This window comes from Anolis sagrei, chromosome 4, assembly GCF_037176765.1.
Source record: "Anolis sagrei isolate rAnoSag1 chromosome 4, rAnoSag1.mat, whole genome shotgun sequence".
In the NCBI taxonomy this organism is placed as follows: domain Eukaryota; kingdom Metazoa; phylum Chordata; class Lepidosauria; order Squamata; family Dactyloidae; genus Anolis; species Anolis sagrei.
Genome location: NC_090024.1, coordinates 226151627 through 226163421, shown reverse-complemented (window position 1 = coordinate 226163421; position 11795 = coordinate 226151627).

Below are 11795 nucleotides of genomic sequence, written 5' to 3'. Positions count from 1 at the left end.
TATCCATGGGGATCATGAATCCAAACCTCAGAAGATAGCAAGGGCTCACTGTACATGTCAGAGCTCTGGGTGATATAATCCAGAACCTCCCCACTGGCATGGTCTGGAAAAAGATCCTATAGGATATATTTCTGAGCCTTATATATGTGAAGGCTTCATTGGAAATTCTTGTCTCTGTAACCTTAGAAACATCATAACCACAAGAAGACTGCTTGGTGACAAATGGAAGGCTGGTATTTCTAGAGTGAACACTATGATATTGCATAAGAAGCATGCTGCATGCTAATAAGGAAGCACTGCACAGAGCCATAAATTAGCTAATTCTGAGTTGTGCCTGTGATGCATCTCATATTGTACAAAATGAAACTTTCATTTAAATAGGGACTGATGTTCAAACAGTATTCTAATCAAGAGTAATGGTTGACACTGACAGGAGTGAGATGAATATTTAATAGGCTATTTCTTTTATACCCAAATAGCTTATGCGGTGTCAGCCAGACATAACCTTCCCCTGGCTTATTTTATCAGTTTTATTCCCACAGTGTCAATTTAGTTTGGGTTATTCTGACACAGCCACCCCAAGCAATGTAGATGTACCCCCATTGATTTAAGTTAGGCTAAATTGACATAAAGACGCATATTGTAGGATATACCAAAAGTAGAAACTGGAATACTTCTGTGTAATTTGTGAAAATTTCTGTATTTCAATTATCAGTTTTGTTTATCCCCAATTGCTTCATAATAGCAACAGCAAAATGATTTAGTGTGTCTATATTAGCCGGCTGAGATGAAAAGAGCTTAGGGTAACCAGGACAAAGTTTTCTGGGAAAAAAGACTGGAGATCGATAAAATTAATTGGCTAAGTTAACAGACCATACTGAGTGCAAACAAGCTACAGAACATTTATCAGACATTTAATCATATAATAGGAAGCCTATTACTGTATATGATTTCATCAAAGATTTCCCCACTTCTTTTTTTCTTAAATTGGCTGCTTTAATTACATGAAGATCAACCTTCAATATCACTAATGGTTAGAATAAAGTTCAGTTCAAAATTAAAAACTGTAAGATCTGTTCAGTTCTGGAAATACAAACATATTGCTAGAATCAGAATGTACTTAGAGGTCCACTGTTATTTAAAAAAAACAAAACCTTCTAAGTACATATTTTTTCCATGAGGAGAAGATGGGGTTAATGCTGACAGGGGATAGGGAAAATGCAGAACTACTTAATGTCTTATTTGCCTCAGTCTTACAAAAAGAAAGCTGCCCTCAACCTCAGCAACATGGAGTGGATGAAGGATTAGGGGAAATCCAACCCCAAATTGGGAAACAAATCATCCAGGAATACTTTGCCGCTCTAAACGAATTAAAGTCCCCAGGGCTGGATCAACTACATCTAAGAGTGTTGAAGGAACTAGCATAAATTATTTCAGAACTATTGGCAATCATCTTTGAGTTCTTGGAGAATCCAGCAGACTGGAGGAGGGCAAATGTGGTCCCTATCTTCAAGAAAGGAAAAAAGGATGGCCCAAACAATTATCGTCTGGTCAGCCTCACATCACTACCAAGCAAGATTCTGGAGAAGATCATTATGGAAGTGATCTGCAAACACATAGAAATGAACGTGGTCACTGCTAATAGTCAACATGGATTTATCAAAAACAATTCAGGCCAGTCTAATCTGACTGGATGGCCCATGAGGTCTCTTCCAACTCAAGGATTCTATGATTCTACACGATCCAGCTGGCAGATCATGGGGCTATAATAAAAATGAAGCAGATCGAACACACCTGTTACCTGTGCAACTTTATGCATTGCATTCAAGTCTTACCTGTGACTTTGATTTGGTTGCTGCAGCAAAATAAATCCCTGCGTTCTCAACCCATAATAACGTTGGACTTTACTGTGGTGCAATACGTCCGAATACACCATTAATTCTTGAACTCCCACAGGACTTAGTGTCAAGGGTTGTCATGAAGAAATGATGCATATGCACAACATCTCACTCCTCAGCTCTAAAACCACAGGGATCCAGTTTCATCTTGATATCTGGAGCCTGGATTTTATCTTCTGATATCAGCAGGCATCCAAGTTCAATTATTGTTCCCCTTGGCAAGAACTCATTTGGATAAAAATAAAGCTGTCTCCCACAATAAACAGAAAAATCAGTGTAGCTGACAGGACAATGGAGACTCTCAGAATTTCTTTGGTGAGCTTTTTTCATTGCAAATCACTCTTTTCCCTCTGCAGGGGTGGAACAGAAGCCCACAAAGTTTGTATGAAAAGGTTGTTAGATTAACACATTTGGTTGGTTCCCAGCTGATGAAAGTAAGTGGTTTATCAGTCTTCCTTGACTATTCCTCCTATGCTTGTGGTTTCTCACAGCATCTCTGAATGCTTATTGCTCCTAGAATGTAAGATTAGTTACAGAAAGCCTGAGTTGGAGGCATCCTCTCCACTTTCCTCTGATTACTGATGGAGAGTGTTTCCTGCACTGTTTTCCATTTTCTATTTGGAGGCAGAGATGACATATGATGGGTGTTGTAGAGGGACAAAAGCAGAAGAGGCAGGAAAATCTATTCCAGCAACCCATTAGTTCACCCAGGTGTTTTGGGGGTATTTTTTAAAACTTATACACAAATATATATGACAAGTTCCCTTTTGGGTGGTTTCAGAAGGGTATTCTCTTGCTCTTGCACTACCCACCTCTAAGCAGTTGTCAAGTCTAATGCTGTCACTTATTTTGGGGAAAGGGAGGAAAGGAGAGGCTGTTCAGATGATGATGTGGTTGCTCCAAGGCCTTGGGGAAAGGTAAAGGCAGACATAGTTGACAGAGTTCTTTCATTTCTTTCCCATGACATAGCTGAGAACACCAGGTTCCCTGGGATCTGTATTACCTCTCCCTTCTTCCCATCTCTAATGGTAAGTAACAGCAGAAGAGACCCCTCCTAGGGCTTGACAAGTCCTGAGTGGAAGAAGAACCCAGAATTGCACACATGGATCTATGCACAATTATAGGATCTAAACCCATACTTCTGTCATCCTTTATTCTATTTTAAGATCTAATGGGATAATCAGGGTCCTACTAATTCATACTTTTGGGGGTAAACTTGTTCTATAAAACAAAAATGTGCATTTATTAAGCTTGAATTTTTTGATCTTGAAATAATTTCCCCACTGAATCAATTACAGCAAACATTTGAGTATTACGCACCATGTTTCAGGTCAAGGTCTTGTTACTTTTATGTTTATTGATGCATATGTCATGTAAATAGCTGAATGTTTGTTTACAAATGGGTACAATCTCAGTACTTTGGAGACGTGGATAATTACTCCAGAGACCCTGCTTATACATTACAATTTCCTTGCTCTACCGCTCAGTTTTATTGTTCATCAATTTTAGAAAAGAATTATTGATGTTAAAAAGGGCAACCAAAATGATCAAGGAAACTCCCGCTGGAGGAAATATTGCAGTGTTTTCGGCTGTTTAGCTGAGGAAATAAACATCGAGCCAAAGAAGTTTTGAAAGAGATGCATAAAATGAAATCTGACGCAGAGAAGATGAACAGGGATATGCTTTTCTCCCACTTTCATGAAAATATAACGAAGGAGCATCCAGTTAAGATGATTGATGTGAGATTCAGAACACACACAAAAAAGTTACTTCTTTATGCAGTTAAATTATGGAGCTTACCACCACAACAAGTAATGGCAGCAACTAACCTTCATAGATGTAAATTAGGATAGAGGAATTAATGGAGGGCAGAGCTTTTAGACGCTGTCCACACAGCTGTATAAATCTGCATTGAACTGGATTATATGACAGTGTGGACTCAGATAGTCCAGTTCAAAGCAGATATTGTGGATTATCTGCCTTGATATTCTGGGTTATATGGCTGTCTGGAAGGACCCTTAGTAGCTATTTCTGTTTGTTCAGTTGCTTCTGACTCTTCGTGACCTCATGGACCAGCTCACACCAGAGCTCCCTGTCAGCCGTTGCCACCCCAGCTCCTTCAAGGTTGAGTTAGTCACTTCATGGATAACATACATCCATATTGCCCTTAGTCGGCCCCTCTTCCTTTTTCCTTCCATTTTCCCCAATATCATTATCTTCTCTAAGTTTTCCAGTCTTCTTATTATGTAGTCAAAATACTTCATCTTTGCCTCTAATATCCTTCCCTCCAGTGAGCAGCCAGGCATTATTTCCTGGAGTATGGACTGGTTTGATCTTCTTGCAGTCCTAGCTGGAATGAATAAATATTCCAAGTATTGTTAGTACTGTGTATTGGCAGGGGTGTCAAACTCATTTGCTATGTTCACCTTATGATTGTCTACAAAAGGCCGGTTGCAATTATAAGACTGTATAAATATAACTATGTTGTCCTGTTGAAAGTCTCACGGGTCACATAAAGTGATGTGGTGGGCCAAATTCAGGCCTTATGTCTGACATGTGTGATTTACTGGAATAACAGAAAGAGAGTACTGTTCTTATGCTTCTGAATTTTCATGAGGTTTTGAGGAGGAGTCTGGAAAAATACAATTTTTAAACTTTTCTTTTATGTCTCTTCTTTTTTAAATGCATGTATATTTTAAAAAGCGAGATCAGGTCAGCTTCTTCCCTCCTGTCTTTCAGGAAAAAACTAGTCATGGTACTGGGACCAGACCTTCGGACAACAGATGTAGCAGCATTTGGTTATGGAACTGAACTGGAATGGCTTATGGTTTTGACAAAATTATGAATTAACTGGACAGACTTCATGGTGTTGACAAATGTTTTAACTGCTTTTAACCTAATGATTTACTTATTGTTTTAAACTATTGATATATTCTTGTTTGTTTGTATTTATGGCTTCAAATTGTTGCTAATGTAAGCCGTCCTGAGTCCCCCTTCGGGGGTTGAGAAGGATGGGATAGAAATGCTGGAAATAAATAAATAATTAATAAATAAATATTGTTGTCCTTTACATTGCGCTAGGAAGTTTCTGCTAAAATATTTTAAAAAAAGAAGACACCCCCCACCCCCCCGCCATCTCAACTGCTAGGCTTCAAGGAGAGAAAAAGAGACAAGCACAGCTTCATCATGCCTTCACAATCAAGGCAATGCAGGTTGATGTTTTTAGTCTATTCTAGCCAGTGATATGTGCTGCAATAAGGAATTGTGCTTCTGACTGCCACAACACAACTTATTGGTATGAGAGATCTGAAAACATCATCTTACAGCACCCACACTATGAAGGTAAGTTAGGAGTGGCATTTGTGACTCTGACAATACTGCCATGATTGTAAACATGCATATCAAACAGATATGATTGCTGATCGTAACTAGCATCCTGTTGGGTTGTAACTGCCCTATACGATGCTAGTCACTATAAATAAACCAATGAAAAAAAAACTTGTGCAAAGACTTTGTTATAAGAACAAAAAGGAGACCAGGCATTGATGAGTTATATACCATGTCTTCGTTAATACACCTTTGAAGAATGGTCTGGAATAAGTGGTACGAAATCTCTTTTTCCCCCTCTTAACTTCCTTCCATTACTCTAAGTGCAAACATTTTTTTCACCGTACAAACATAGTGCTAGAGTTTCTTAGATGGAGACCATTTTTCATTTCGGTTGAAAATGACACATAACTCACAAACAACGGTGATATGTCATTTTTAATCAAAGAAAGAAGTGAAAACAGGTCAGAAACAAGTTGAATCACAAAGAACAGTAGATGTACACAGGCCTGAAAATCTTTCTCATACCAAGGGTCATATTTGATGTGACAGCACTGAGAGATTTCTTATCAGAGCAAACTTGAGTCCTTGAGCTGGCAAATGCAGTTGGGGAGTGTTGAGTGGGCAGAGATATGAGTCTGGATCCATATTGGGATACTATATTTTCTGGCATATAAGATTATTTATTTATTTACTGTATTTGTATACCACCCCTCTTCAGCCCTCAGGCAACTCGGGGCAGTTAACAGAGGCAACAATGCAATGCCCAAACAACACTATAAAAGTATTTAAAAACATTAACATATAATATAAAACAATACAAAATCAATAAAAACATAAATCATTTTTGACTCCTAGTTAAAAACGTTGTCCAATCTCATCACCCAGTCGTTCCATATCACTATGTCTATTACACTGCATTTTCAAACGCTTGCTCAAACAGCCAAGTCTTGACTTAAATAATATCAATTTATGGCTCAACAAAATAGAATTTTTTGGGAAATTGGCTGGATTCAAATTTAATAAACAAAAGACTAATATGTTAGCAAAAAACTTTGACAACAAGATGAAAGAGTCCTTACAAACAAAATGTGAAATAAAAATAGAAAATAAAATAAAATATCTAGGAGTAACAATAACACAAAGAAACATAAAACTATTAAAAATAATTACGAAATGCTCTGGAAAAAGATTAAAAAAGAAATGGAAAGATGGAAGTATCAAAATATATCCCTATTAGGCCGTATTGCTATAACAAAGATGACCATTCTCCCTCAATTACTATTTCTTTTCCAAACACTTCCAATAATTAGAAATGATCATCTCTTAAAAAAATGGAATTTGGACTTAACTAAATTTATTTGGAAAAATAAAAGACCAAGAATAAAATTAAAAATCCTGACAGATGACAAAAAAAGAGGTGGCCTGGGTTTACCAGACTTTAAGACATACTACGAAGCTTGTAATCTGGTAAGGGTAAAAGAATATCCAGACCGGAGAATCTGCAGTCGCCACATATGGTCTGGGGAGCTCAAAAGCGGCTACAGCCACATCCGCATCCTTTTGCAGCGACCATATGAAAACAGCAAAGATGGTGCTGTACAAGTATGGTAGAAGAAAATCCACTATGAAATGTTGTAGCCTTTCACAGTCCCACCACATATGCATAAACCCTCCAATTCCTTCACATTTATGCCAACAAAATTGTGATTTTTTTGTGGGTCAGTTCGTGTGGGGTTTGATACCATTTGGGATATATATATATATATATATATACACACACACACACACGCACACACATACCAATTCCCCTTTCCTTCTCTAATTTCCAATTTAAAATTTGGCCTGTCTGGTTCTGGGTTTTCCTCCCCGCTCCCACCCCAATTCTGTTATCTTCTGCCTCATTCTATGCCATTATAGCCAGCTTCTTTGTTCGCACTTCTTCTTTAACTCATACCATTTTTTATTGTTCCATCAGAGTTTAACAACTCTCCAATTTTTGTTATTCCATTCTGATTCAGATTATTTATCAATTTCCTGAATATTTGATCATTTTATTATCTATTAGTCCTGTTGGGAGCAGATCTGTTTTATTTATCCAAAATATACTTTGCCATTTTTTCCAGCATTGCATTATTGAAATTAATGGTCCACCTTTTATTTTCAATATTTCCTTTTTGTTTAACTTTTCCTCAATACACAAGCAATGTTTCCATCCATTAATTGATTTCGTCAATCTTACCTATCTTTTTGTCTAATCAAAATCCAATTCTAATAGTCTAATTAATAGGAATGCCTCAAAATAGCTCTGTAGGTTTGGAGTTCCCCAAACTCCATTCTCTTCTGGGGAGTATAATTAATATCAAGTTAGATATTCTTCTCTTGTTAGCCCCTGCAATCCAACATTTAATTAAGTTGCACCATTTCTTTATTTTGCATGGAATGTTACGTGGTAGCATTTGAAAAAGGAATAAAATTGTGGGTACAATCTCCATGGGAATCACATGCATGTGAATTTCATGAAGCCCTGGCCCTTAAGAACTAGGGAGCTCAGGGCCTGATTCGTCTTCTTCAGTCCTTAGGGGAAGGAGAGGAATCTCACAATTAAATCACTGCCTTGAAAAATGTGTGTGATTTGTTAGAATTTGTCTTTTTTGCTTTAAGGAGTATGCTCTGTGCAGTCATGATTAATGCTAAAGGTATCATGATTAAGATCACCTGTTCCTCTTGGAACAGGTGATCTTGACCTAGCAAACTTACTTCAGATTCGTGCTGTTCTTGGGGTGGTAGGGATGATGTCATGAACGTGACTAATCTTTTAAACAAGTTAGAATCTATGTACGCAATCATAGAGTCACAGAATTACAGAGTTGGCGGAGACCGCAAGAGTAATCTAATCCAAACTCTTTCTAGCTGTATCATCTGACATCTTTCTTGTTAAAGAAGAAAAAAGAAATTCTGGGACAGAATACCTAAAAGCATGTTCCTTACAGAAATCTCCTCTGGCAAAGTTATTTAGCCCAGTGGGTAGTAAGCAGTTCGTGCACTTTTTCATAAAAGCGCCATTTTATATCATTTGTATACTAGGACATTCCAAATTACACTGAAATAGTTTTCTATTATTGGGCTTTGTGATTCTGTAGCTGAGTGTGCATATGCAGCTGATTTATCATAGACAAAGCCAACGCCATGCAATAGATGCGATGATTAGAGTCCATTTAAACAGAAGAATAGCTTTGGCCTGTCTGTCTGTCTGTCTGTCTATCTAACAATCATATAACTGCAATGCTGAAAAATTCTAATATTCTGCACATGGCATACTTACACACATACATATAATATAAAACATTTTCTATGGCTACATGTAAGGCTATAAACAGTAGAATAGCTTTGGTCTGCCTGCCTGCCTGCCTGCCTGTCTATCTGTCTAACAATCATATAACTGCAATGTTGAGAAATTCCGACATTCTGCAGATGGCATACTTACACACATACATCTATATAAATAAAAATGTAATGTTCATTTGTGGGATTAACATAACTCAAAAACCGCTGGATGAATTAACACCAAATTTGGACACAATACACCTATCAGGCCACTGATGAAAACACTGAAAACACTGAAAAACACAGCAGAAGACACTTTAAAAGCCAAAAATGCAAAAGGACACTACAGCGCATGCGCAAAACCACATACACACACACATATACACATATCTACACATCCAAAACACATATACACAGACTGGGCCACAGCAACGCGTGGCAGGGGGCATCTAGTATAATATAAAACATTTCCTATGGCTACAAGTAAGGCTATACACCAGGCATGGGCAAACTTTTTTGCCTTGGAGCTGCATTGTGGGCCTGACCAAAAGGACCAGGCTCCTGGGCACATGCTGGGTGGGATGGGCCTGGGAGGGGCGGGGCCTGTGAGAGGGTGAAGCTGGAAGGGGGCGAGGAAGAGCCTGGGTCATCCTCAGGTTGTCTCCTGGCAAAAGGATGGGGCTGCTGCTGCGAGTAAAATGAGACATGTGGTGACTGCCCTGATCCTCTTCCCCCGATCTTTGGGCTGTTCTCTCAGCATTATGCTGGTAGAAGGATGAGACAGGGTACAGCTGAGAGTGCTCCAGAGGACTCTCAGACACTGTGTGCCTTTTTTTGGGCTGTCATTTCAGCATAAGGACAGGACCACTCGCACCATCTTTATGCTGGGAGGAGGGTGAGATAGACTGTGGCTGAGAGTGCTCCAGAGGGCTCCCAGCTACTGCATGCCTTCCTCCCCCATCATTTCTGCATAAGAATGGGATGGGCCCCCATGTCCTTATGCTGAGAGGACAGAGAAAATGAGGAGGGCCTGAGGTAAGCGCCCAGGGGGCTGCATCCGGCCCCCAGGCTTTAGTTTGCCCATGCCTGCTATACACTGTTGTTTTGCATGGCTGTAAGGCACAAAACTAAATGGACCAGTACAACCAGAGATATGTCGGTATGCCATTGGAAGATGGGACTCCCAGGTCGGAAGATGGCCAAAATGCTACTGGGGAGGAGCAGAGGATAAGTTCAACTAGCCCCAGATGTGATGACGCAGCTAGCTCAAAGCCGAAAGGAAGGCTAGCGGCCGACGGTACTGGAGGCGAACGATGAATCCGATGCTCTAAAGATCAACACACCATAGGAACCTGGAATGTAAGATCTATGAGCCAGGGCAAATTGGATGTTGTTATCGGTGAGATGTCAAGACTAAAGATAGACATTCTGGGGGTCAGCGAACTGAAATGGACTGGAATGGGCCACTTCACATCAGATGACCACCACATCTACTACTGTGGACAAGAGGAACATCGAAGAAATGGAGTAGCCTTCATAATTAATAAGAAATTCGCTAAAGCGGTGCTTGGATACAACCCAAAAAATGACAGAATGATCTCAATTCGAGTGCAAGGAAAGCCTTTCAACATCACAGTGATTCAAATATACTCCCCAACCACAGCTGCTGAAGAAGCAGAAGCAGATCAGTTCTATGAGGATCTGCAGGACCTACTGGATAATACACCAAAAAGAGACATTATTTTCATTACAGGAGACTGGAATGCCAAGGTGGGAAGTCAAATGACAACTGGGATCACAGGCAAGCATGGTCTGGGAGAACAAAATGAAGCGGGACGCAGGCTGATAGAATTCTGCCAGGAAAACTCGCTGTGTATAACGAATACTCTCTTCCAACAACCTAAAAGACGGCTTTATACATGGACCTCACCAGATGGTCAGCACCGAAATCAGATTGACTACATCCTTTGCAGCCAAAGGTGGCGGACATCCATCCAGTCGGTGAAAACAAGACCTGGGGCTGACTGTAGCTCAGATCACGAACTTCTTATTGCCCAATTTAGAATAAAACTAAAGAGATCAGGGAAAATACACAGACCAGTTAGATATGATCTCACTAACATTCCTAGCGAATATACAGTGGAAGTGAAGAACAGATTTGAAGGACTAGATTTAGTAAACAGAGTCCCAGAAGAACTATGGACAGAAGTCCGCGACATTGTTCAGGAGGCGGCAACAAAGTACGTTCCAAAGAAAAAGAAAACCAAGAAGGCAAAATGGTTGTCTGCTGAGACACTGGAAGTAGCCCAAGAAAGGAGGAAAGCAAAAGGAAACAGGGATAAGGGGAGATATGCCCAGTTAAATGCGCAATTCCAGAGGTTAGCCAGAAGAGATAAGGAACTATTTTTAAATAAGCAATGCATGGAAGTGGAAGAAGACAACAGAATAGGAAGGACAAGAGACCTCTTCCAGAAAATTAGAAACATTGGAGGTAAATTTCAGGCAAAAATTGGTATGATAAGAAACAAAGATGGCAGGGACCTAACAGAAGCTGAAGAGATCAAGAGAAGGTGGCGAGACTATACAGAAGATCTGTATAGGAAGGATAGCAATATTGAGGATAGCTTTGACGGTGTGGTGAATGAATTAGAACCAGACATCCTGAGGAGTGAGGTTGAATGGGCCTTAAGAAGCATTGCTAACAACAAGGCAGCAGGAGATGATGGGATCCCAGCTGAACTGCTTAAAATCTTAAAAGATGATGGTGTCAAGGTGATGCATGCCATTTGCCAGCAAATATGGAAAACACAAGAATGGCCATCAGACTGGAAAAAATCAACTTATATCCCCATACCAAAAAAGGGAAATGCGAAAGACTGCTCAAACTTCCGTACAGTGGCCCTTATTTCTCATGCCAGTAAGGTAATGCTCAAGATCCTGCAAGGAAGACTCCAGCAATACATGGAGCGAGAGTTGCCAGATGTTCAAGCTGGGTTTAGAAAAGGCAGAGGAACGAGAGACCAGATTGCCAATATCCGCTGGATAATGGAGAAAGGCAGGGAGTTTCAGAAAAACATCTACTTCTGCTTCATTGACTATTCTAAAGCCTTTGACTGTGTGGATTATAATAAATTGTGGCAAGTTCTTGGTGGGATGGGCATACCAAGCCACCTTGTCTCTCTCCTGAGGAATCTGTACAAGGACCAAGTAGCAACAGTCAGAACTGACCACGGAACAACAGAC